Raw genomic sequence first — 27,030 nt, forward strand, 5'->3', positions numbered from 1 at the left:
AAGGCCGGAAAGCTTCTTCCCAGAATGGACACACGTCCTTTTCGCTCACATTTCATTGGCAGAAGAAGCCACATGGCCATGGATGATGCCAAAGGGGGAAAGGAAATACAATCTTGACATTTGTCTGGAAATAAAGGAGAACCAGAGTATTTGTGAAAAGCATTTAATTGTAACCCCAAATGTCCATTGGGTTTTACATTTTTCAGTTATTATTATTATTATTATTATTTTAATTTCCAGAAGTTCTGTTTGGTTTATCTTTCTGTGTTTCTTTCATCATAATGTTCTGTTTTATTATGGATTCAAATTCATTTTATCTATAATCATTTTACACACTCTTATTTTCTATACTTGTTTATAATCTTTTATTCTAGTAATTATATTGTATGCTCTCTTTATTGTCTCAGCTGATTCTTTTTGTGGTAAGTTTTTTTTTTCCTCATCTAGTTTTAAATTTTATATTGTGAGCCAATGTTAGTTTTTTTGTTTGTTTTGTTTTGTTTGTTTTCACCCCCTGTGGGAATATGTGTCCCCTGTGTTGTGAATGCATGCTCCAAGAGGGTTTTGTATCTGCCTATACTGAGGTTCTTGGGTTGAAAGGGCTCCTGACCCGTTTTGGTGTTAGTTTCCTGCACTTTGTGAGTAATATACATTTAGATTATGTTCTAAAGCTTAGCAAAACTTGGGGTTTCAGCTTTTTAAAGGGGATATACTGAGCCCAGGGCCAACAGCAAAATTCCGTACCCATTCTTACGGCGACTTGGCATAGTGTTTCTAGTATTTTTTTTCCCCATGGATTTAGGGGACCCATGTTTTATTCAGGGATCTGTGATCTGCTTTTCTGTGGCACAATGTCTAATGTTAGCGCCCCGGCTCATCTGCACTCAGCGCCATCACAAGGCCCATCACCTGAGCTGAGAGATGTCACATGTCCTGCTCCTCTGCTCCTTTATGCCCGTTCAGAATTACCGCTCATGTACTTAAGATTGGCAACATTTTTTTAAATATTGCTTTAGTTATATTTTATTCATTATTTTCTGTATTTGTAGGTGGGCATTGGGCTACATTAGCCAAGTCCATCAAGTTTTCAAAACTAGACGTTTCCAGCATCAAATTCCTAACCTTTAAGAACAGGTGCTCAAGTTACATTAGCCACAACAATCTCGTAACCGTATGATTTATGTGTCTATACGAACTAATGGGGAGAAAAAAAAAAACCGACTGCATATCAGGTCTCCTGTCTTTTTTTCCACTTTGATATGACCAACTGTGAGATGTTAGGGAAATCATCAAGCTTCATTGGGCTGTTTCCTCGTCTATGAAATAAGAAATTGGGACTTGATGCCTCAGATAAATGGGTTCTCTTCTTTAAGCTAAGCAGGTTTAGGATTGACAAGTTTTTAGGAAATAACTTGTCTCATCCTAATATTCTAATATTTAATTATTCAGTGATTTCTACCAGAATTCTTTCTAAACTACATTAGTGCAAAAATCGTGTGTTCACCCCACTTGATTTATAATAATTGTAAGTAGCTGTGTAAAGAGCTATCATGTCTTATTAAACCTATGGATGGAATGAAATTTGTTCTGCTATCATAAGGGTCTCGTAATAGTAGCATAAAATGTTCATTGATTACTATAAAATACTTTTTGAGAGGACTTCCAAAGTAAGCCTGCATTATTGCTGTCATCATACAGAAAAGAGAAATTAGCGTGTGTTTTTATCTTGTCATATTTACACTCAGACATATGGTAGCTTGTCAAAATTGCAAAACAAAGTCTTTAGAACATTGAGTACAGAATCGCCCTCCTAATTGCACATGTAATCAAGGAATGTAAACTTCATAGATCACCCCAAACAGAGTTAATTCCCTTTTGAGTCTCCTCTTTAAAAACGGTCTGCAAACCACAGACTCCCAGGATTTGTGCATTGCCTTCAAAGACGCAGTAACGCAAGTTACCCGAAGGCCAGTCGTTTGCTGTCAGCTCAGTTTTAGCCATGCAAATTTTAAGGAATATAATACAGATGGTACCTCTATCTGAAGATTTTACACAACATTTATTAAACATCTGAGCTTGGCGGGACTGAGGGACTGGTTGCCAACTGTTAGTACAGCTCTGATGTCACACATGTGGACTTGGATGACATCACTCAGTGGGCACGTGCAGATCCACGGTGGAGTAAGACCTCAGGTGGAGTGCCGATGGACCACTACCATGCACCGAGCACATCAACACAAGCCCCCCGGAACAAGCGAGAGAAATTCAAGACACTTAAACGTGGGGACCAGTGCAGTGAGATGCCAAGGAAACAGCAGCCAGCTTTATCTGCAGAGGACAAAGGATGCTGCATCCGGAGGATGCTAAGACGCTGCTGGGGAGCTGCCGGGCAGGGCATGGAGGGGTCACCGCAGGCTCCCTTTCCCTGTAAGACCTGTTTTGAAGTGAGGCAGTCACTTGTCTCAAAAGTCAAGGACTGAATGTACCTTAGAGAAGTGGTCCTGCGTATTGTACCATTTAATCCACCTTTGAAATGAAAGATTAGAGATAAGATGAAAGCTAACCAGATCCTTGCTGGAAGAAGAAGCAAGCTTTTAAGGGAGAACCATAATTGCAGCTTCCTTCGAGGTTTGCGGAAGCCAGGTTTTAGGGAAGTGCGGGATTAGGCATGTTGGTAATGGCAGAACCTAAGGTGGGCCCAGCAGTATTCTTAGGGGCTTGAAAACCTAGGATTTGAAGAGCAGGTGCTGGACACAGCTGCTGAGTAATCCTCTTAACCTCATCTGTACCCCAGGAGGAAGAAATAGCAGAATAAAAACCACCACCAAGTGGTTGACGGCAGGGGAATAAAGGAGCATCAAAATACACAAGGACAAATTTGTCTCAATGTTAATGATTTTGAACAAAAGAGACTGGCAGTTGCTCTAGAGATATGTGTAAGGGTATAAGAGAAAGACATAAGAACTATGCCTAACTAAATAAAGGATAGACTCGAGTAGAATTCCAGGGGTGGTCCTTTCTTCAAGGTACTTCTAAAGCTGTTTTTCACAGAGGGCCTAAATCACTCTTCATGTCTCTTTATTAATGTTCTGCTCATGAAATAGTCAGGAATGAATAGCTCTCAGACAGTATCTAGTTGATGCTGATAAAAAATTTAATCCGGGACTATCTAGATGTCTTAGCCAATAGAAATTTGAGCAAAGCAAGTGTACCAAAGAAAAGTGGGGAGCAAAGCAGGGAAATGGCATCCAATTTTGTGGGCGAAAGATATAAAACTTTAATGTATGAAGCCATTGGCAGTCCTGGATTGACGTGGCAGAGACTAACCAATCTTGGTTGAAACACCTCCCCAAAGCATGAGATAGCCTAAAATGAAAATGCCCAGCATATACCATTATTTCTGTGTAATGTCAGAATTCCATGTCTTAGTAATTCTCTGTATTTTTAAAGTCCCTTCTAGAATTCACTGCAAACACTGACTACGGAAGCCCAAGTTCTGTTTCTTCCATAGAGAATAATATGGTACTAGGTCTCCATTGAGTGATACAGCTGGAAGGAGCAAACTCCTAGAACACACACTAGGTCAAATCCAGGACCAATTTGTCATTTTACAGTTGAAGAAATTCAGGCTCCAAAATCTTTAATGACTTGTGCAGAGTCACAGGGTCACACATACCAGAAGTCTCCATTTTCAGACTCGTGCCGTTTGCACGACACTGGGAGTCTTGCTGATGTCAGTGGGGAGAGTTTACTTCCCACAATTAGTTTTTCTCCCTCCAGGACAGAGGAGGATGATCTTACGTCTGCAAAAAGGACGGGGTGACATTTAATTGTACTCAACAGAAACACAAGAATTCACATGCTTTAAAGGCTAAAGCAGTCCTCGCTCGATGATGATAAAGGTCAAAATAGCCTCCAGATTTGAGCACTTTTGATGGGTCAGGCACTTTCGTAATCCTTATAAATACCCTTTCTTCTTTGATACTTGCAACCAACCCAAAGGTAGCATCTAGCATTTCTTCCTTTTTCTTTTTCTTTGATAAAGAATCTGCAGTTTAGCGTGGTTAGATAAGTTTCCCAGTATTTCATGTTAATTGTGTGTCAGAGTTGGGATTCAAAGTCAATTCCATCTTGATTCCCGGGCTGGGATCGGTAATTATTGTTGATATTCCTACAGATGGGTGGGGGTCAGATGCTCTTCACCCCTAAGGACCAGTAAGTACCAGTGAGGGGTTCTGCACGTACGGTTCACGAAAGGCACCCGCTGGGGTGATGTCAGCCGCTGGTTGCAGCCCAAACACTTACCGTCCACAAGGTGGCAAATACTACTAGGGACTTCATGGCTGAGACGCTCCTCCCAGCAGGAGACGCTCCTGCGGAGCCCCTATCCGCTGGCGCTGTGGGAACATCTCACTTGGCTGTAAAGAAGCTGTTGATTGCTTACACGGCTTCTGTGCCATGCCAGCTCTCCTTGCCAGCCTGCTCTTCCTTATCAAAGAGCCAGGAGCTCCAAGTGAGGTGAGAATCCCACTTGACAAGCAGACATAAGCCATTTGGGGAAAATACAAATTAAAAGGCTCTAAGATGGAAATAGAAGCTTCCCCAGCAGGCAGTGTCTTGGGGATACATTGTGTCAGATTACACAGGGGAGATGAAAGAAGAGTGAGTCACAGGCTCCAGTGGAGAGAGCCTGCTGTGTCAGGAGCTGGGCAGCCTCAGAAGCTGGAGGAGCTATTTCAAGGTGCTGGCACAGCTGAGTGCCCCCAAGCTGGCATCTGCTTAGAAAGAGCCTTGAATAGTGCATGGTTTGCCAATTTCTCAAGTAGCTTTAGCCTTTGTCCTAACGTATGACCTCTGGGCCACGGCCTCCTAATGGAATTGTATTCATATTTTAAAGGGAGAAGTACAGAAATGTAAAGAATTAGAGACGTTTTGCCTAATATCACATGTGATTCAGTGGAAGAGCAAAAAGTACAATTTGATTTCAAGGCGTTTGGTCTTTAAAAATAGACATACGCTGGCATGGGCTGCGATGTCATGGGGCATGAGTGTCTTGGACAAAGAAATCTCAGTTGCGAGAAACAGAGACCCCCCCCCCCCCGGCCCCCTAAACTAGCCCAGCCAAACAGTTAGTTTACTGGAAAAATACAAAGCACCTCACAGAACCCGCAGTGAGGAAGTCCTGCCAGGTTAAAGGCAGAGCTGACAGGTCAGGCATGAACGCATGCCCCTTTCTGTGTTTCTGGGACCCTGTGGTCTGTGTGTCTGTGCGCCTGTTGTGCTGTTTCCTGGTCTCTTCGTAGGTTCTTCTATCTACATTAGCATGCAGTCAGCCAAGGTCGGTCATCCTAGCCCTGGAGTAACATGGCCCACCGGCTGCCCTACTCGGGTCTCGTTTAGACTCTGTGGCCTGATCTGAAATTTTACAGTTTCAGATAAAGCCCCTACCCCTTTTACTTTGTGGGGTGAGGAGACACAAGGACTGCCTTTCCGCCAGGCTTCTGGGTGTTGGCTTTTTCTAAGACTAGGGCCAGAGGCTTGGCGGACAGCCCAACGATTTCTGTGGGTGTTCACTTCTCCTGTAACTCACACTGCAGCAAGGGCTGGGCTGACCCCGGGCCTATGTGTAATACCCACGCTTGCCACCAGGGGAGCCAGTGCTCCCTGCCTTCCAGCGCGCCCCTGGGTACAGGTGCCGCTTTCACCCCGCGCTTCCTGAATGCTAATCCTGAATCCAAGGACGTTCAGTGTAAGGCTGTTTACACCACGTCCAGCTGCTGAAAGGGGAGCGGGGCTGGTTACCAGCCTGGTCAGGGACTGATTACGGCGAAGTACTGTACAGTTAAAAAAAAAGCGCTACCATTTGGCTGTGGCCTTTTTGTGACATCTACCTCTGAACTAAGTCAGAGTAATATTTTACAGGACACGTCTGAATCGTTTTAAAGATTTGCATCTTTTTGCTAGAAATTCCAGGACTGTCCAGACCATTACATTTATGCAGACCACAGGGCACATGCCTGTTTCTTATCACAACTTGAGACCTAGACCAGTACTTCTCAAATTCAGAAATGCCCACAGATCACTGGGGAATCGTGTTTAAAAATGCGAATTATGTACTGGTCTGAATTCACATTTTTAAGCAAGATTCCCCAAACTAATAAAAAAAAATTATATATATGAATTCTGCTCCAGGAAGATTGGGCAGAGCCTGAGTGCTTTCCTTTGTAAGGAGGTTCGTCCAGGTGGTTGGCGGACCCTGCCTTAAGTGGCAGTGACATGAAGATACTGTTTCTACCTCCAGAAACACTGGATTTTTCAGAGCAGCAGAGTCTGTCCTAACTTTCAGAACTGAGCGACGTGAACTTCAGTGTAGGAGGTGAGTTACTTCAGGATATGATCTGGAATTAGAAACTAAATTCTGTTGATTCTACCACCTTCAGGGACGGTCATATTTATCATATTGATTCCATACTCTTTTGTTCAGGTTGGTAAAAATGACTGCGTGCATGGCCTTAGTTCACTCTCACTGCCTGGTTTTCAGCTTGAGCAGGGACTGTTAACGTAAACATACACCTAGAAGACAGATTTATCTATTTATCAGCCAAGATTTTGCAAAGGATGCAGAGAGATTATTGATTGATACTAAAATTTTGACAGCTGGGAGTATTTTTTTCAGCAACAAGATGGGTAACTTGGGCTAAAGGGGACCGGTGACAATCAAACTCAGATTTATTATGGACCTTTCCAGGGAGGGGGCCTTGTCCTTTCTCAATGCAAAATAGTCTATAATTCCAACTATAAGATCCTGCAGCATGTAGATTATCTTTGAGTAACTATTATAAATAGAAACAACCATCATCTTCTCAATCCTATGTGTATGTGGTATCATGCTGGGACATCTGTAAATTTAGCATACTCTGATATTCAATATACTTCTAAAAGAATGTTCTACAGAATATATCATATTTCAGTTAGAGGTTTTTAAAATAACTCTGCTGTCTTTTATGTAATACGAAGCACGATTTCTACACTTAGTGTGTGATCGATAAGCCTACTATGTAACATAATCTGTGGTTTGGGAACATCTGTTTACCCTCCATGCAACATTTTTCTCTAGTGTGGATGATGGAAAGTCTGCTGGAGTAAGATTGTTTCTTTGGGTTTCTAACAGTTTCTACCAGCTTTATCTTTAGGGTCCTTGATAAAAAGGATACAGTATTTCTGTATGTTCCAGGTGGATGTCACAGTCCGCTTAACAGTCTGAGTAGCAACGTGCCTGGGGAGTTGTGTGACCTTGGGACAGGCTTGCCACGGAGCCTCCGTTTTGGCACTTACAGTAAGGAGATGGTAACATCTACCTCGTGGGGTAATCTGGACGAGATGGCAGCGTATTTAAAAACCTTAACCAGTACTTGGCATATTAAGCACTCAGCAGATAGTGTCCTCGTGCCCGGAGGCATTTAATACCCTAGGAATGATGCGTAACAAAACATCCTTCCCTCTAGTTACCTCTGGCACCTCGAACACGCTTCATAACTGCATAAGTTTTCATTGTAACCAAAACTGAACGATTAATAGGGTAAATTGCTGTGATGAGAAAAATAACAGAGATATGCTTTCCAGAACCATTCAAAAATGATTTTCCATGATGTGCTGTATCGAGCCCCCACACCCCTGCTTCCACGATGAGCTCTACAGGATGGGAGCTGATGGTAAAGAAAGGCAACACCAGTGGAACGGAAGTGCATCCTTGCTTCTCTTCCTGTGGGCATCGTGATTTTAGTGGTATCAATTCGTTGGTTATATGTAAGGAACTACTCTGTTGGAGTTTTGTAGGAATTATGTTTATCCCACTATAGTTACTGTCAAACAGAGAAAGTTCCTTTTATGAAATACCAGAGTATATGATGAATGAAAGAATATGCCTGGTTTCATCATAGGGCATGTATGCAAAAGTGCGCATTTTTCTTGTTCACAGTTGCCTGCACTCTAAGGAGAGGTAAGTCTGTCTGCCTTCCAGTGAGATGTTACCAGTGGGTTTCGGACTATGTCATAGTCATATAACGTCGCTTAATCATTTGGGGCCCTTTCACACTATCCAAGACAAATGATCAAGTTCTCTGACTAAAATACGGTAAATATTTACTTGCTAGGTTTTAATCCGCCCACAGCAGCCTTCGGACGTAGTGAAATGGTGACTGTTTTTATGTATCATACACCTGTCAGAGCTGCACCATTTAATTAGCTGGACGTGAGTTTACAGATGATGTCAACTCGGCTTTTAGAGCCGGGCTTCTTGTCTGGTTGCAGAGAGCGGAATACACTGGTGACATTCCTGGGATGTGTCATGCATGTTAGGAGACATTACGATGCAGACTATTCCGTGTTGCCGTGGGACCCCTCTCTGGATCGATGCTATGTCTGTTACTCACAGCTTAGGGGCTACAGTTCCTGATGGAAGTTACGCAAACACTGAGGGTGTTTTATCAGTAAGATCCATAACGAATCATCATTTTCTCTCTTAAGACTGAGACAGACCCAAACCAGCATGTGCTTAAATCATGTATATTTGATTGCTGTCTCATTTACTGGTTAGACAGATAATTTGGGCGTCTTCCCAAATTCTAGGTTCTGTGCAGTGTACTGGTAACGACATACCTGCCGTAAGGGAACTCACAGCACCGTGAAAACCCAGTGAGTAGGTCGCCACTGCAGATGTGACCACACTTGGCCTCTTTGGAGCACAGAGTATGTGGCAAACGTCACAGGAGAGGTGACATTGGAACAGGATGGTGAGGAGGAAGCAGGAGATGGCAACACACATGATCCATTTGGATTGTCTTGTTTTCAACAGCAAAAAGATATTTTACTCTCCAGTTCAATAATGTTTCTGAAAATTTTAGTCTCTCCCCTACCCCATCCCCCACCCCACCCCTCGCTCAAAAAAAAAAAAAGTCCTCTTTCATCTTTCATTGAACTGGAAGTCATGCAAAAATATAATTCTCCTGGCATTTCAGTCTTCTGTGTTTGCCCAATGAGACGTGAACCCAGCCTTCCATAATGCTGAAAATTGACTTTTGAAGAACTTGCGAAGTGCTGGGCTTTTACCTCCCGAAAGGCTGGTGTGGAGCTGCGTCTCCTCGTGGCAGACCAGCCTGAACGCTCACGGTGTGGTCGTGAGCGCACACTGGCCTCTGCCGTGGGAGTGCTGCGTGCGGGGCTGCTTTTATCCCGCAGCTCGTCATGGGGCGGAATTGACTTTCCGGGCCCTGGCAGAATTAGCGGAGACGACACTGTATGAAATGGGAAACAGGAGAGGTTCTTCTGTAAACGCAACGGCGTTTGGGCTGAGTCGCTTTCACTGCTGTTACCTGTGCTTGCCCCAGCCACCTGGGCTCACACCTCGTGCAGAACAAAGAGTGCGTTTTCTGGCAGATGCTCTGTGTCACTGGCATTCAGCCAGGGATGATTTCGTCACCAGGATACTTTTGGCAATGTCTGCTGGGGAGGGGTGGTGCTGTTGGTTTCTGAATGGGTGGAGTCTGGGACGATGCTCAGCCTCCTGCTTTGTACGCGATCTCCTCCCCGGCAAAGAACCGTGGGCCCTCCATGCCAGCAGCGGCAAGGCAGAGAAACCCTGCTCTGTCGTATCGGAAGGCCGTTCTGCGACTTTGACGTTGTTAGTTCATACGTTTATGCCTCACTGTAGAAAGAAAATCAACCCGTGTGCTTATGCAACTATATTGTAACAACTTGAGTAATTAGGCTGGAAATTACATGCTTTGCTATAAAACGAAAGTGAATCTTTGATAAAATTATGTTTTCAGACAAAAGAAATGGTTTCTCACCTAATGCGGTGTGACTGTAGCATTGGTGACGTCATCCCGTGCGTGTGCCGTGAGCACGGAACTTGCTGGTAGGCGCCGGGGGCGCTCAGGGAGCAGGTGGACACAGACGTCGCTCTCATCAGGTCTGTGATTCCCTGGGATCTAAGAAAGGCTTTAAGTGTTACGTAAGTGCATATGACATGTATAGTTCAGATCCGCGTTTTATGATCAGCAGACACGCAGGGTCAGGGTGATCTGAGAACTGTGGGAGGATCTGAGCAAGGTCTAGTGAACGTCCCTCTTAAACAGAAAAAAGGGAGAAGCAGTCCGAGCTGACCAGGCCAAGGAGGAATTCCAGGCAGAGGGAGTGGCCCGGGAAGCGCTGTGGAGGACAGAAGAGCTCGGTGCATTCCGCAGACAGCAGGAGTCAAGCAGGGCTCCTCACTGAGAACCCGGCATGGCCTGGACCTACCCACGGTCCTGTAAGCCGTGAAAAGAAGTTCTGACTTCATTCTAAAAATAAGACTAGTGTTTTAAGACTTTCAGGCAGGAGAGGGAGGGAGTGTGATGAGATTCACGCTTGGAGTTGAAGTATTAGGTTGGTACAAAAGTACTTGGAGTTTTTGCATTTTTTTTTTTAGCCTTTTAAACTGCAGTTACTTTTGCACCAACCTAATGAGACAATCGGATGGTGTTGTATTCTAAGTTTCTGCCGGAGTACATCTTACAGTCCTTGACTGATGGCGGGTTGTGGGCATCTGTGTCTGAACCCGTCAAGGCCTGGCGAATTCTCTCACGTGTAAAATGTCCAAGTGTCCCCTTTCCCCAGAGAGCCACGTGTTCGGTCAGTGTGTGATCAGACACCACTCGCATGTTGCTAAAGCAGGAAGCAAGTGTTGTCAAATGGCTCCTGCGTCCCCAGCAGGCAGAACTCACAGCCACACACCAAAGGTCAGTGCCAGGCTCAGCACGCCACGTCTCTCCTTCCTCTCAGGCAAGGGTCATTCATTTGTGCTCAGAAACCCCGGAAACCTAGGCCTCAGGGATGTTCAAGGACCTTCCTGGTCCAGGGCCCCACGGCTAAGACCTGATCATCAAATCATCACAGCTAACTTCTGTGACTCCCACACCTATGCTTTTCTCCCTGTAGCATCCTGGACGTGGGGATGTGCGTGTCTCATGTTGAAGCTGTACTGTAAACGTGTGAGCTCCGTGTCACTCTGTTCTGATTTTATACACTTGGAAATGCTAGATGGGAGTTTTGCTCCATAATTCCCAGGAGACACAGTTTAGACCTATGTTTGTCTGACTCCAAACCTGTGTGCTTTTCACTGCACCTGCTGCTGTGTCCGAAAATCATCAAAGGCGAACGTCTTTCCTCCTCTCATATGCTTCTGGGAAGATAGCGAATAACTGGTCAGCATTCCCTTCTATGTAATTTAAAGTCGTCTTTAAGGTGGCAGCAAGCTTCATAAAGCATGGGATGCAGTCATTCCGCCAAAGCCTGAAGCAATAAATAGGAAAGGTGATGCAGAATCTATAGCTTAGTGTAGGTGATGTCCTACAAACAGGAAATAAATAATGCGTATTGCATATTTCCAGTTCTGTGATCGCTTCTAATGATCGCCGAGGGGTGGAATATTTATAACAGACTAGGCGACGTTGTGTTCCAGCAACGAAAGCCCGAGCTTTGCTTGGGTGTGCTGCCATGATGTTTTATCGGGATTCCTTAACCTTGTGTCGTATGTGTATCATGGTCAAGTTTAGCTAAATCAGGTTTGGAAACCAGACAGTCCTGGGTTGGAGCTCGTGTGCTAACCCTTCTGGTTTGCAGAGTCCCTTTAACTTTCTGACCCTCTGAGCCAGCTTCTATAGGATGGAAATCCCTGTCCCCAAGTGCTTGTCAGGGTCCTGGGTAAGGCACCTGCCATGCCAGGCAGGAGCCCTGTGAAGTGGAAAGCGTCCTCCTCGTATCGTCCTACCTGCCGCGCTCGCTGCTTTTGTCCTGTTGTCTTGCTTAGTGGTCCGAAGACCACCAAGTGTTGGCATGTCAGCAGAGGAAGGCAGGTTACCGGAATCTTTGGAAGTGATGACAGTAGAATTTCCATTCTCACAACTCTCAGGTGTTAGCCCGAGTTAGGTCATTTCAAGAGAACCTTCTGGCATTTTTTGACAGGATAGCCATTCTACGTCTTTTGATGGAGTTGACCCCCTGGAGGAGTTAAATTGTCACAACCCCAGCCTGGCCCAGGAAGCAAATGAAATCAGGGATGGTGTGTTGCATCTTGTTTTGGGAGTTGCAAGGAAGGGGGAAAATGATGCAAAATCTGATCCTGTGAATCATGGTTTCCTGGTGATTGAAAGCATCCAGTGATTCTAATCACGTTAAGGGGAAAAAAGTTCTATTGTTTCTATTCTTAAGAGACAACTCCATTATGAATCTAGGCCATAGCATGACAATGTCTGGTGTCTCAATCTCTCTCTCTTCCTCTCTCTCCCTCTCTCTCCCTCCCTCCACCTTGTGTGTTTATGTTTCCTTCTGTGTCAAATATACTATTTTCATAGTCCACAAAATAATATCAATAATGGAGTGATTCAACTTTATATTAGAGACATTTTTCAAACCATTTATCCTTTGGGGTTAAGGAAGTTACAGTACAACATTATATGTATTGTGTGTATTTCATCTGGTGACTTAAGCACATTGCTTTTTGGTGTTTGTTTTGTTCGTTTGTTTTCAGTTTTGGGGGCCCCTCCACTGGCTATGTGGTTTAATATTATTTTTTGATGGAAGAAAAGGCTGCAAGGGGCTTTGAAACAGTTGTAATGAGTAGAGGTAATAATGTGCCCAGCGTCTCTTCCCTCCTGTCGTTGCCAGTTCCCTTATTTGGTTCAGTCTGGCATTTTCTGTCGTCTGTACTTCCTCAGTCATTTCTAAAGATTCATCTTCCTGAGACACAACTCTTCTGAATCCCTCATGTGGATAAAAATACCCCCCGTGGTCTGTGAAACAGAGCCCAGTGTTCAGCGTGCTTCACACTCTGTCCTCAGTTCACCTTTCCAGTCTCGTGATTTTCACTGCTTCTCAGGCCGGTCCAATTCATCTTAAGGACATGTAATTGCATTAAACACCAATTGATCTTTTCAAGTCCTTCTCTATCCAGTTAATAATAAAGGAACAGGGAAGGAGGGAATGGAAGGAGAGAAGTGAAACAAAGAGCGTGCAGAGCGCCCTTTCTTCCTCACCCCTCCCTGGGTGCCTGGTTTGCCAAAATGAATCCAGGGCAGCAGGAGAGTCTATTCTTCTTCTGGTTCCCAGGGGCCTCTTCTGTGTGGACATCTTGTCATGCTTGGTGTGGTTCTAGAGTCTGAATGTACATAATTTTTATACAGTCTGCCCCCTAAAAAAAGCAAGTCAGCAATCGACGAGGTGTAATGCTCTATGAAGAAAGAGTGATGTGTCCCAATGCTAGGGTAGAACAAAACAGAAACACACAAAGGTCTGTGTTGGGACTGTCCAGAGAAGGGAAAGGAAGCCCTCCCCCAACACGGCAAGTCTGTCATGAATTAGGGTCACTTTGATTATATCATATGTTCACCTCCTTCTTTAAGCCTTGACCCTCACTCCCACTCAACTGTTGTCTCTGCTGGCAGTCTGCCTGCCTTTGGAAAGCCTCTTCCTTTCTTGGCTACGTCCTTACATAAGAAGTGAATCTATGCAGGTGAAAAAAGTGTGTCTTCCTGTCTCTTGACTAAGTGAGAGCCCAGGAAATGAAATTCAAGTAAATCTGTCAGTTTGCATCCAAATGAGGTCTTTTATAAGTTACCCAGAAGAGATTAAATATCAGGACTGAAATTCTGGGATTCTGAGTTAAAATTCACATATATATTTTTTTTCATTCATGGTATATTTTCCTGTGTTGTAATTCTCCACTTTGTTAAAAAACAAAAAGAAGGGGGACCATATCTACCTTAAACACAGTTGGTGTCTCTTATAATTTGGATTCAGGGTCATGTCTTTGTGATGTTTTGTTGTCAGCAATGTCTTATTGACTATGTTTGCATAACTTTAATAGCTAAAGAACATTATATGTAGTAAGTTGTATCCAAACACTTTTAGTTGAAAATACCCATGCTTAGCTATAGTTTGTAGAAGCCCAGAGTAATAAGGAAAGATGTGATTTGCATGAAGTTTCTTCAAATTTAACATATGTGACCTCTTGGATCTAGCTATATTTAACGCTGTTTTGTAATAATGTTTATTAAGCATCTATGTGTGTGTGTGTACATGGGTGTGCGTGTTTGTGTAGGAATGCCCTGACAGAAGACTAAGTGTTATATAACTAAAGAGTACTTCCTTGCACAAAAACTAAACAAAACAAAAAATCATAGAAAACACACAGCTGTACCTAAGGAAAATTACTGGATTTTGAAATGTCACATTTTATTATTCTTGGAGAATACCTGTTAGATGGTACATGTAAAATATATAAGTTGCTTTTCCAGATTTTCCCTTCAAATATGCAGAGGAAAATTACTAACGCTATATTTGAAAGCTGAAATTATCCTCCCACCCTTGAAAATAGGACAATCTTAATTATAGTTAGGATGTATGGTGCATAAGTGAGGGTAGAATATCTTTTCACTGGTGGAAAAATCTCACTGGGCTTTGGGCTGATTCTTTCTTTTTTTATCGTAGGGAGAGGATCCATTGAAACTTTCTTTCTCTGCGTCTCCTAAACAAAGCTTAGAAGAGTTGAGCCTTTAACTCTCTTGGCTCTACTGAGTCCCATTATGTTTGCCTCAGGATCCATAAGCACTATACTTTTTCTAGGGGACGTTCCTCCAGATAGATTTCAGCAAGAACCTACTCCATGACTACGGTAACTTTACAAGTCAGTGTTGTGAACCGGTACTAATGGGGCTACATTACCTGTGTTCATTCCTCCTCTATGGAGACTTCTTTTCATCTGTTTTCAGAGTCTGAACATCTACGGATGCACATCCACCTAAGTCACCTGTAAAGGACTCACAACCAGTCCTTCAGTTGAGTCACCGTTTCTCAACTTTATCTCCAATTTCTCCTGCCAATTGTGTTGACACCACGCACGTCTGTAGAGCTGATGGACAAATCATCCTTCCTGCCAAAGCCTGTTCCCCAATACCTGTGAATTCCACATCTTATGGGTGATTTTTTGAGATGTAAAATATGAATGGATGGGGTTCTTTACATTTCCTTAAATAATACAAGAACAGCTAACTGAACTGAAATACAAGGTTGTAATTTCTGACTGTAGTGGGGAGTCTCTATGCAGCATTCAGTGCGAGCTTGTGGCTACACAGTAAGGAAACAGGTTTTCTTCTCTGATTGACTTCCAGCCACACCTCAAGCATCACAAACTAGCGAAGAGGAAACCGTTAACATATAGTTAGATACTGAATGAAACTTCTGCCTGTGAGTTGAGCTAAGGCTAAGGCCAAAGTGGGGAAGCGTGTCAGTGCAAATAGTCACTTGCTGATTTGAAATGTAGACATTGTCTTCCCTTCCATTGAGTTTTGGAAAGCTGGCATTTTCAACTCCTATTCGCAAAGCAGGTAAGAGAGTTATGACTTCACCCCTCTCAGTGGTCCACTTGTGCTGTCACTGTTGCTCTTGTACTCATTAAATAAAATTGGAGCTGTTATTATTTATCCACCTCCATTATCCCCCAAGTATCAAATGGCAGATCTGACAGGAAGAGCAGCAGCTTCTCCCAGGAACCTCAGTGGGACAGGAATTAGCAGGAGGCTGCGGCAAGTACCATGTTTCCCCGAAAATAAGACCGGGTCTTATATTAATTTTTGCTCCAAAAGATGTATTAGGGCTTATATTCAGGGGATGTCATCCTGAAAAATCATTCTAGTGCTTATTTTCCGATTAGGTCTTATTTTCAGGGAAACACAGTAGAAAAATGACCTTTATACACTGCTAGTGGGAATATAAACTGCTGCAGCCACTATAGAAATCAATATGGAGGTTCCTCAAAAAATTAAGAATAGAATTATCTTATGTCTCAGCAATCCCTCTCCTGGGTATCTACCCAAGAAATCTGAAAACATTTATTTGTAAACATATATGTACCCCTGTGTTCATTGAAGCATTATTCACAGTGGCCAGGACATGGAAACAACCGAAGTGTCCTTCGATAGATGATTGGATAAAAAAGATGCGGTACATACATATAATGGAATACTATTCTGCCATAAGAAAAGATGAAATACGCCGTTTGTGACAACATGGATGGATCTTGAGATTATTATCCTACGTGAAATAAGTCAGACAGAAATAGTCAAGAACCATATGACTTCACTCATATGTGGGATATAAAACTGAAAGCAACAAACAAACAAACAAAAACTCATAGTCACAGACAACAGTTTAGCGGTTACCAGAGGGGAAGGGGGGAGGGGGTGGTGGAAAAAGGTAAAGAGGGTCAAACATATGGTGATGGAAGGAGAACTGACTCTGGGTGGTGAGCACACAATGGGATTTATAGATGATGTAAGACAGAATTGTACACCCGAAATCTATGTAATTTTACTAACAACTGGCACCCCAATAAATTTTAATTTAAAAATACCATATTTAAAACAAAAAAAGAGAAACAAAACACACACAAAAAAAGAGAGAAATAAAGTGACCCGAAATCACAAATGTTCTCCTAAGTTTAGATGTAGAGGATGACGTTCCCCCCACCCCCATTCCACGCTATGGCTTTATCCGCAGGTTTTGAGTTCATGGAGCAGAATGTCCAGGCTATATTAAAAACGTGATACTTCCTTCCTCTTGCTTGGAAAGTAGAAATATAGTTTCATTTTCAAGAAAGCACAAGGTCCTTCTCTGAGGCAGAGCCCTACCTAGCAGCTAAGTGTAGAAATTACAATACTTGTCACAAAGAAATAACAATAATAGTAGTAGAGTGATGGATTAATCGTCTCTCCTCAGTAAAATGACGCTTCCCTCTTGAGAATGTCTGAGTCTGTTTCCCCTCCTGTGATGCAGGGTCCGTGGCCGTGTTGGTGGTCTCCTCTCACACAGTTTCCCATAGGACTGTGAGCTCACTGAGAACACAGCCCACAGCACCGGTCTGCAGCCCGACGACCACGTGTCCTGACCTGGTTAACTGAGTACCAACGCCACCTTTCATTCTAGAACACACAAAGCATTTTTTTAAACGTGTTTGTTTTTTATTTTTACATCGCTCTGTTCTCTTTAATGCACACAGCTGCATTTACAGCTGGAAGCGACTAGAGAACTTAGTTTCCCATTTTTACAGACCTTACGTCATCAAATACATTTGTGACATTTAATATCTTTAAAAGCACTTAATATGGGACCCATGTTAATCATTCTGCGGTATGCTTAAATCTATGAATGTTTTTTAAAAAGCTTACTAGTAATATTATGTTGGATGGAGCTGTTTTATAAGCGATGCTTTGGTGTCTGGCAATCATAAAATGATCATGAAAATGACTTAGAAAAAAACTGGGTTAGAGTGTACCAGAGTCAAGTTCAATGACATCCAAGGGAGCGAAATGAGCAGGGGACAGAGGAGGGTGAGGTGACAGAGCCATGAGATGCTCCATGCCGCTTCTGTTTCTGTTTGATCTGACAACAGTGGGAGGGTAACTGCTTAATGAGACGATTTGATTCAAAACCATTTGCATATTTTCCATCGCAGAAAGTGGTTCTTTCTGTAGTTTATGGAATGATTCTTTTATTTTATGGTGGTGCTCTCAAAGACAAGTATCCTTTAGCTTTTTATTTTTTTCAACCAGTGAATGGATTATCTGATTGATTGCTTACCACTGTCAATGTGTTTTTATCATAGATTCAAAGAGTCATAGAATTCTGAAAGTTTATCCCAGTGTTTCTCAACCAGGAAATGCATATAGACCAGTTTTTCCAGTTATGTGCTGGGTTCAACACCTGCCTCTCTCTGCAGATCAGACAGGCATTGGGGGAGACCCCACCTGCTCAGTGAGTGTGCTAAGCTTCAGTCTCCCCTGAAAAGCATGCTCTAACAGCAACATCTAAGGCATAGGGGAAGTCATTGCCTAACTTGGGGATTTCATGATTTCATACTTACATCGAGTGAGAATTTAAATCCAAATTCCCCACTTGTGTTTGGGTGTAATTTAGAGATGGATGTGAGGGGCAGGGGGGCGGGGTGCTTCAGTGGTTTCTGCTCTCTGTCGTACCCCGGAGGACCCTGCATCTGTGGGGAAGTGGATTGACACCTGAGGGTGTTCCGTCTAATCCTGGCTCCTGTGATCTAACTCAGTAAACAACCCCACCATTCGTCCTATCAAGCCAGCCAGAAATTGGAGCTGTCCTCAAGGTTCGCTTCCCACTGAACTTGGAGAAAGACCAAACACCCTTTTCAGGGCTCACACATCCCTGTATCTTTCAAGCCTCTTTCATAGCATTTATTCAAAGTACTTAGTACCTTTTAAAATTCTACTCACATGCCACTTTTCAAAAATCTTATCTGCTGAATCCAGTGCTCCGAATCTCCTCCACCTTCCCCAGTTTTCTTTTTTCATCCAGGGTTTGTCACTGTCGTCTGTCTGTCTCTGTTCTGGAATGTGAATAGAAGAGGGCACGGCTTTAGTCCTGCAACTGATAAACCCCAAATGTCTAGAATGGTACTTTGCACGCCAGGATCTCCATAAATATTTGTTAAATATCAGTTGAATATTGAATGAGTGATTATATTTATTTTTTATCATTTAATTTGTGTTCTCCCATTAGACTAAAAGGCATGAAGACAGAGAATATCCTCTGTTGTTTGCTTTTTGTGTGCAGGATTGTAGCCCTAGCGTGTTGCATATAATAGTCATGGAATACATATTTTAAAAAAATGAATTAGTCAAGAAAAGGAGTTGGAAGAATTTTAATATTTACATATCTATTAAATTTTCCCTCTAGTCCTCATAGAAGCTCAAAGCTAATGTGATGCTGTTTTTCATTAAATAATTTCCTTTGGTAGGTGATGACTGGGAAACATGCTAAATAGTCAGTGCTAATATTTATAATACAGCAGTTGGCCAAGTCCTCTAAGTACACAAATATATTTTCAGTGGAGGAATTAAAACTGGATTAAAACCAGCATCTGATTACTTTGTGCTGTTTGGTTTAGCTAAGAACAATTTCATCTCATTTAAATAAATAATCATCATGTTTTTAATATAAATGATTCTACAGACTCTGCTAAAAAGGGTTTATGTTGCTGTTTAGAGTAGGAAAGTTGTATAAATGTGACCATTCTCACAATAACCTTTTATTAAACCCTCCTGAAGGGTCAATGACAAGCATTTACAGTAGCCTTGATCTATCTATCATGTATCCGTCTATGTATCTATCTATGGTGTCTATATATCTAGCCACACATCATGTATCTATGTATCTATTATGTATTTATGTATCTATGTATCTATGAAGCTATCATGTATCTATATGTGTCTGTTTATGTATCTGTGTATGCATATATCTATCTATGTATCTATTTTTATTGAGGGCATGTGCTTCAGAAGCTTGAAACTTAAAGGACTGAAGCAGAAATACAGAGGAGGCATAAGTCGGTTTTAGTGCTTGCTGGAGGCACAAACATATGATAATTGTGTGAAGGTTTTGAAAATAATGGTTTTATATTATTGATCAGCTAAAAGATGAACATTGTGGCTGGAAGTATGTGATAGTTTACAGAATCTAAAGGGCATTAAAATATGTAGTTAATTTGTGCATTCTTCTTTGTTAGCACAAGATGTGACATGCAAAATGCCGAAGAGTCTGTAGAGGAAGTGTTCCCGTCCTTCAGAATCTCTATATCAGGGACATAGTTGAATTTTGACACCAGGGTCCAATCTTTAGTGTTTTCCGGAAAACATGACTAAAAAGGAAAGAAATGTTTCCTTTTTACTAAGGGTGTTTCTTTTGGGATGGGCTGGCTAGTTGGTGTGCAGAGCTTGACCATGTGTGTTTTTATCTATTTCCTTCTGGAAGAGGAGGAAACAGGTAGGAGATGATGGAAAGAACAACTGACTACGAATCAGAAGACCCAGGGACCAGTGTCAGGCAGCCTCCGATAAATTGTTTGACCTTAGAAAAACCACTTTATTGCTAACCCGCCCCACTTTCTAACATTTTAAGGGAGGAGGAGTGTGAAGGTCAGAGGAATTAATCTCAAAGTTTCATCTAGAGATTACGGGTACTCGAGGCAGTGTTCTTTAGTGAAAGTCAGGAGAGCTGTGGCTTGATGTCTCAGTCCCTGAGGGCGATGGCTGGTTAGAGACCTGCAGGCCAGAGAAAGGGTGACTCTGGCTGAACCCAGGCCCTCTTCTCTAAAGCCGACTGCTCTTGTGTGCTTCCCAGGGTCACTGTGATTGTCCAATGGAGTGAGGGACATAGAGGTGCTGGTAACCACTGAAAGCCAAGGGAAGAATTAGATGATGTGGATGGGGACGCCACTCTTCAAAATGTATGTACTCTTAGAATGGGCTTCATACCCGAAAGCGAGTTTTGTTTTCCATCCCTCCACTCCCACCTCAAGAACACAATCTTTAGTGTTTGGCAAATTCTCAGCTGCTATAAAAATCCCAGTCTGCTAATGGGTTCTAAATAGGACTTTGATGTTTGGCACAAGAAGTGACCAAAATAGTATTTGGTATCCAAAACAAATATGAAATTGTGATTTTAAAGCATTTATAATCATATTTGGGCAGATAGATTGTGTGTGAGTATAGTATGCAGAAGCCTTTTAAAGAATTTCAGTTTTAGAAAAGCTTTTTAAAGGTCACCCTAATTAAAGCGATGTTTTTGAACCCATGTGAAGTAGACACTCTTATGGGGAATTCATCGCAATAGCCCAGAATGGCGTTTCACTTACAGTTTGAACTTTTTATGGTTAATCTGGAAAGCAACAATGATCTTTTTGGAGGTTCTTGATCTCTGACTGAAATGACATTTTAATCAATAGTAACGATTTCTTCGCTATGATTAGGAGAACGGTGGTTCTCCAGGCAGTAATAATTAAGCAGTTCTATTTTAGAAGCCCTCCAAGAACGGCTTCTTTGGTAAGGTAAGAATCCATCTGTTTAGCAAAGGAAACAAACCTTCCTCAGGTGGAAGGTGATGGTCACCCACACTTATTTACAATCCCTTGTCCTCGGTCCCCGAATAATCGTTCTGTGGGGGGACCCCAGGATCAGCCATCCCTGGCCCCAGACAGAGCCTCAGACAGCCCAGGTCGGCTGTGCGGGGCTCATCCAGTCCTTGAAAACCCTACAGTGAAATTGGCTTCACGCTTCTTAACGCAAGCAAACTCGAATATGTAGAAAAGAGCCATTCATTCTCTTTGGGGTCACCTCAGCTGTTGGTGTCGTTTAACTTAAAAACGGTCCCTCTGTCCTAAGGTTGCTAGCACTTAATCGGTGCTCACAGAGTAGGGTCTCATGAGTGCTGTGTCATCACAGAACCAGACATCTCTGCAGGCGTCACTCTGTTGTACCGTGTCTGTGTGTAAGGGAGGATACCCGGTGGCCCTTGTGGGCTATCCTGAAGGGACAAGCCCGATCTGATCAGCACTGCTATGCCTCCAGTGAAAAGGAATGGTTAGAAGCAATGAAGTATTAATATTTTAGTCATTAGACACAAGTGATCAAGAGGAAATTAAAAAGCCTCAAGTGCCAAAACGATCATAAATATAGAAAATATAAATGAATGTTTAAATTTTTATTCAGTGATGATGAAATGAAACAAAGATCACATTCTCTGTTCTGTGCAAGACTAATCAAGTGTCACCACTTGAAATATTGATACAACAAATGAGAAAAAGATGAATGACTTTTCTGAAATGCTAGACCCATATTTAGATATAGCTTAGCATTTTATGCCATAATCTCTTACTTACTTTAGCAAATTTACTATAATTTGATTATTGTTGTATTGAGTGATATACTTTAAAAATTCAAAAGTCCATCTGACAATATACATAGAATGGGATGTCTTAAAAAGTCATTGTGTAAATCTGGCCCGAAGAGCTTTTATGAGACTGTGTATTAAATTTGAAGTTAATCAAGTTGATGACAGTGGACAGTTTCTCGTGTTTCTAAATACATGGCCTGTGTTTTCCACAAAATACAAGTTGCTACCTGCAAATGTCTTTCGAGGCATTATTTTGTGTTGCAGAGGCTCATCTGATAGAGAAGTGATTTATAGACAGGCTGTAGCTTTGCCAAAATGCCGTGCTGTGTCTATTTCCTTTGGTATGTCACAAGTCATACCTTCTCCCCCTCACTTTTTTTTTTTTTTTTGCCGCCTTCTTTTTCTTTTTCTTCTACTCCTTCCTCTCCCCACTCCATCCCCTGCAATACTGAAGGAAATGGGTTGTTTTGAAGATAAAAAATATGTTACGGTGGCCTTCTTCTCTTCAGAGCCTTTCAATTCTCAATAATATGAGTGCTCAGCTGCTCTGGTGCAAAAGGCCACACAGGTACATCAGTTAAGTTTCAGGTCCCATTCTGCTTTTTCTCACGATGGAGGAGGCGATGCAGAAAGCTCCCGTCCATTCCTGAAAGGCTATGTATCTGGAGCCAAACGCAACTCTCGTTCCCAGGGGTCCGCCCTGCTCTGAACACCTCCAAGCGAAAATGAGTCTTCTTCTCTTTCTTCTTTATCAGCCTTCAATCACCGTTTTTATGTCAAGAAGTGTCACCAGTTTTATGTGCCTGTCCACATTTCATAAAGTGAGAGGACACATGATAAAAATCTAAGAATAGCATCATAAATCATTCGTGCCTCTGAATTGCTTGGAAATGTTCAGCGCCTTGGTTTGGCTCCAGATGTTCAAATGGCCCCTTTCATACCGGCCTGACACATGTCAAGTGGAAAAAAGTAAAATAAAAAAGCAAGCAGCTGGTTCTACACAACCTCTGCTGCTCGCTTTCAGTTTAATCTTTGGTGTATTTTCCTTTCTTCTTCTTCTCTCACTTGACTATTTACTGCAGCATAGAAGGGTGACCTACCCACCTTTCAGGAAAGCTGTTTTCCACTCATGAAAGGTAGAGAAATGTGGGGCGAAGGTCATGTTGAACCAGGCCTGTGCTGGAGGCTCCCCCCGAAATGTGACGACCCCAGTAACCTGTGTATCAGACAGCAAGCGCTTTGCTGCGTTGCGCTGTTCTTCTCGTTCCCACCAAACTATTTCGTTGAAGCAGAATTATTTATTCCCTCGTCCAACTCAGAAGTTCGCCTGTTTGGTGCTCTAGGAAGTCCCAACAATGATTGGTGGCCACGGGAGGCTGAGCTACTGGAGTGCACAGAGGCAGCTCCCCTTTCCTTCTGTGGAGGGGCAGCTCTGAGCAGTCAGGAAGGGCTTCAAAGAGGGCGAGGACGGCAGTGGGGTTTGAAGGAAGTGCCTGCATATCTCCAGGCTATCGCTGAGATAAAGAGAAGTGTTTTCAGTGCCTCAAGCACAGTCCACTGTTGTACCTGTTTGTTTAGGTCTTTTTACCTGGAGAATTTCTGTGTCTCAATTTTCAAGTTTTCTCTTTTCTGTATAATTTTGTGGAAAGAGGCCTTTTTATGTAAAAAAAAAATTGTACGGTTTACATTTAATAGGCTGTAATGCCTCCACTTTGATGTGGGCTGCCCCCGGCCCCCTGGTTGTATGCTGACCATATGCTGATTCATTCTCCATCCGTGTGCAGGTCTGCGACACAGCTGAGACACCAGCTGTCTGGATGCAAAAAGGAAACAGCTGATGGCTCTCCTTCCAGTTTCCAGACACCAAGTCCAGTGATTGTTTTTTTGTGTTTTTTTTTTTAAACATGAAGGTGTTTTTAGTGTTTTCGATTGCTCCACTGTCGGACAGGATGTGAATGGCTTGTGTAGCAGACTGAACGGTGCTTCATTACACAGAGTATTAATAGAACAAGGGGTCTTCTGGGCCCGACACAGCCTTTGTCTCCTTCAGCCCCACACGGGTGATTGTGTCACCAGGGGATGCCTCGTACCCGTGTCCTGTGAAAGCTTTGCTCTCTGGACATGAGCTGTCCTCACAGCCCAGGTCAGGCAGGTTCAGGTGTCTTTGCATGCCAACACACTAATTTTCGATTTGAATTTATTAAAAAAATGAAAAAGCTCCCTTATAGTTCAGGGGATAGTAAAACTGAAGCTGCCTACAATATTTATAATATATGTTTGCATACAATATTTTTAACAAGCACACAGGATACCAACACTGAGCTTTCTGCTTCCAGAAGAATGGGTTAGTAGCAGGATGGGTGGCTCCCACCAGCTGTTGTGGTCACATCACAGTTTTTATGTTTTCTGTAGAAAGGAGTAATTGCTCACTTTTTCTTTGTTTGGAATAGGTGTAGTGTAAACCTAGATGCCCAAAGATGGAACTTGGGGCTTGAATTCTGACTACCCATTGCGTTACTTTGGGTAAGATAAACAGATTCAACACGAGCCCAAAATGCACTGACATGATAAAGTAGAATTTTATTCCTCAAGTTCATAGCAATCCAGACAGTTTCCATGTGTTAGGAGTGTGGGATGGAGGCGGTAATACTATCTACATAGTCCTTCCGGGACCCAAACACCTGAGGGGTCTGCCTCTTTCCTGCGTGCCTCCCAGGGCCATTCTGGGCACCCCCACTCCAGCATCGGGGTGCGGAAAGCATGACACCAGCGCCTGAGGGCTGTTACAGGACTGGCCCCCTTCCATTCACATCAGATAGACTTCGATCCCATGGCCTTGCTTGGCGGTACTAATGAGAATCGGGGAAATACCCTCTAGCACACTGTCTGGGAAAAGGAAAACGTGGGTCTTGGGGGACAGACAGGTAGCTACACTCTCTCATTTCTTCTTCCAGTCAGTATGTTCAGGGAGCGACCTGTTCGTTTGGCTTCGTGCTGGGCTCTGTGTTCATCGTTTCATTGGCCCATTGGCTTTCCCAGGGTACATCAGGGAACCAGCTAATGTATCTCTCAAGGGAGAGAAAGGAGTCTAAAGATTCAGGGAAAGTGTATGGGAACTTGAGACTTCAGGCTCAGGATCTTTCCTCTTTCTTTTTGAGAAGGGAAGGATTACAAATAATCCAGTAGTGTCATTCTTTCTTTTTCTGCCCTCGGAGTCAGCCTTTGTAAGAGGAGAAGTTGCTTTGTCATTATTAGCATTTTGTAAGAGTGCGTCCCTTTATTTTGGGACTAGAGGAATGGAAAGGTTGCACTGCAGTTCCATCACCTTTCCAGTGGACGGCGCTTTGTTCAGTCAGCATCCACATGTACACAGTTTTCATTGTCATGTAAGTTTAATGAGGGCAGACACGTTCCTTGTGTTTCTCATACTTCCCATCCCTTGCCTAGCACTTCTCCTTATACTGTGTGTGGGGGGTGATATTTGACCCTTTAAATGGGGTCCTGGAATAACTGAAGCATCATAAAGGCTCGAGACAGTTTTTCTAATAATCAGACCTTATAGCTCATTTTGCTTTAACTCTAGTTCCCTTTCTTTCCTTCCTTTCTCCCTCTCTCTTTGTTCCCCTTTCCTCCTTCTCCGAGACTCCCTCCCCTTCCCTTCCTTTCCCTCCCCTCTCCTCCAGATGGTTACCAATATTGATGAAACTCCCCCAGAAGCAGGCAGCTCTGCCTAGTGCAGAGGGAAAAAGCATAAGGTTGTAGGTTCTGGGTTTTGTTCTCAATCCTGCTGCTAACCTGTGATCGTACCTTGGGCAGACACCTGATTTATGAATATGGTTGACCTCAGTGTCCTACTCTAAAAAAGGAGGATGGATCCGCTGTATACAGTGGCCTCTTTCAGCTTGTCACCTAGTGGCTGGGTCAGTGTAAGTTGTTGGTTTAGGGCCATGCAATGGATGTTTATAAGATAAAACATGGGGTGGGGGCAGAAGATCTCATTTCTGTTAAAATCTAGTTTTTGAAATCAGAGCTGGGATCTGAATCTATGGTCACCATCCCATTCAGCTACATGACCTTGGGAACAATATGTAACTGCACTGAAGGACAGATTCTTCATCAGCTTAAAAAGTTGTGGGTTACAAGAGTGTCCGCTTCATAGGGTGTGGGTGAGAACCTAATTAGCTGTTATTTACCTGTCCAGTAGCACTAGCTCTCAAAGAAATGTAGACATTTGAAATAAAAAGGTCGTTCCCTTTCCTCAGTCCTTTGTGTTTGTATAGAAGGTAGGGAAAATACGGTCCACGCAGCGCTTCATTTTTTCGTGTGAACCGTGGCGGGCATCTCAGCCTGGAGGGGACCCGAGTTTGCCTGGGTGGTGGTCAGGTCTAGAAATCCGATGTTCTCTTGATTGTTTAAGTCCTTGGGATAAAGCACCAAAGAGCCCTGAGATCAGATATTGAAGCCCGGATGGAGGCAGGAAGGAGTTGAAGAAAATGAAACGAGTGTATAAAGCTCATCTGTAAAGCTCCGTGGGGCAGGTGAGACTCGGCATTAATGTGAAGAGTGGTGGTGTTTACCACTCTCTGCAGGACCCTGTATTTTAAGAACAGTTTGCAAGCAAATTAGTTTGTCTGATATCACTCCCATGAGCTAAGTAAATATTCTCACTTCACACCCATGGAAATGTAAGGAAATGGCCACTTAGCCTGAGTCATTTACTACCCTGACTATTACCAAGTTAATTGTATGCAGATTTGCTTTGCTGATCACGCATGCTTTGTGGCTTTCATTTTTATTTTTTTCTATTTCTATCCTATTTGAGGTTACACTGAATAACTTACTCTCTCTAGTGTTGAGCAGCTTCACCTGCACAACAGGGGGCATGAAAGAGAGCAGGGTAGACTAGACACTTCTCTCCAGCTTTAAAGACAGCTGGCAACGCGGTGGTTTCTGGATTACTTGATTCATAACTGACCAGCTCCCATCCTGATCATATGTGTTTCCTCTCTTCCGAATTCAGCCCTGTTGTGTTCTGGTGTCCTCAGTACCAGTCATTTCAGAATTTTTAAACCTTTGCCTTCCTCATCTTTTCTAAGGAGAGATGTACCCCAGAACTTGTTTCATCGTAGTTTGTTTCTTGGGTAGGCTTGGGAACCAGGTCAGGTTTGACTCACTTCATTACCTACATCTCACCTGTCGGGACATCCTGGGGACATCATCCACACCCTCCAGTATGTT

At 43.0% G+C, this 27,030-nt stretch overlaps 1 protein-coding gene across 7 annotated transcripts in view; it reads left to right on the plus strand.

Annotated features, from left to right (window-relative positions):
* The window catches only part of CNTN4 (contactin 4), a 795,376-nt gene that overhangs the window by 212,116 nt on the left and 556,230 nt on the right, over positions 1 to 27,030 (plus strand). Inside the window, exon 1 of one of the 7 annotated variants that reach the window (XM_033132998.1) lies at positions 20,249 to 20,347. The exons of the other annotated variants lie outside the window; for them this stretch is intronic. The gene's annotated coding sequence lies outside the window, so the exon portion shown is untranslated. Of the gene's footprint in view, positions 1 to 20,248; positions 20,348 to 27,030 lie in introns of those variants that run through there. 7 annotated transcript variants of the gene reach the window in all.

Source organism: Rhinolophus ferrumequinum, chromosome 17, assembly GCF_004115265.2.
Source record: "Rhinolophus ferrumequinum isolate MPI-CBG mRhiFer1 chromosome 17, mRhiFer1_v1.p, whole genome shotgun sequence".
Taxonomy (NCBI): Eukaryota; Metazoa; Chordata; class Mammalia; order Chiroptera; family Rhinolophidae; genus Rhinolophus; species Rhinolophus ferrumequinum.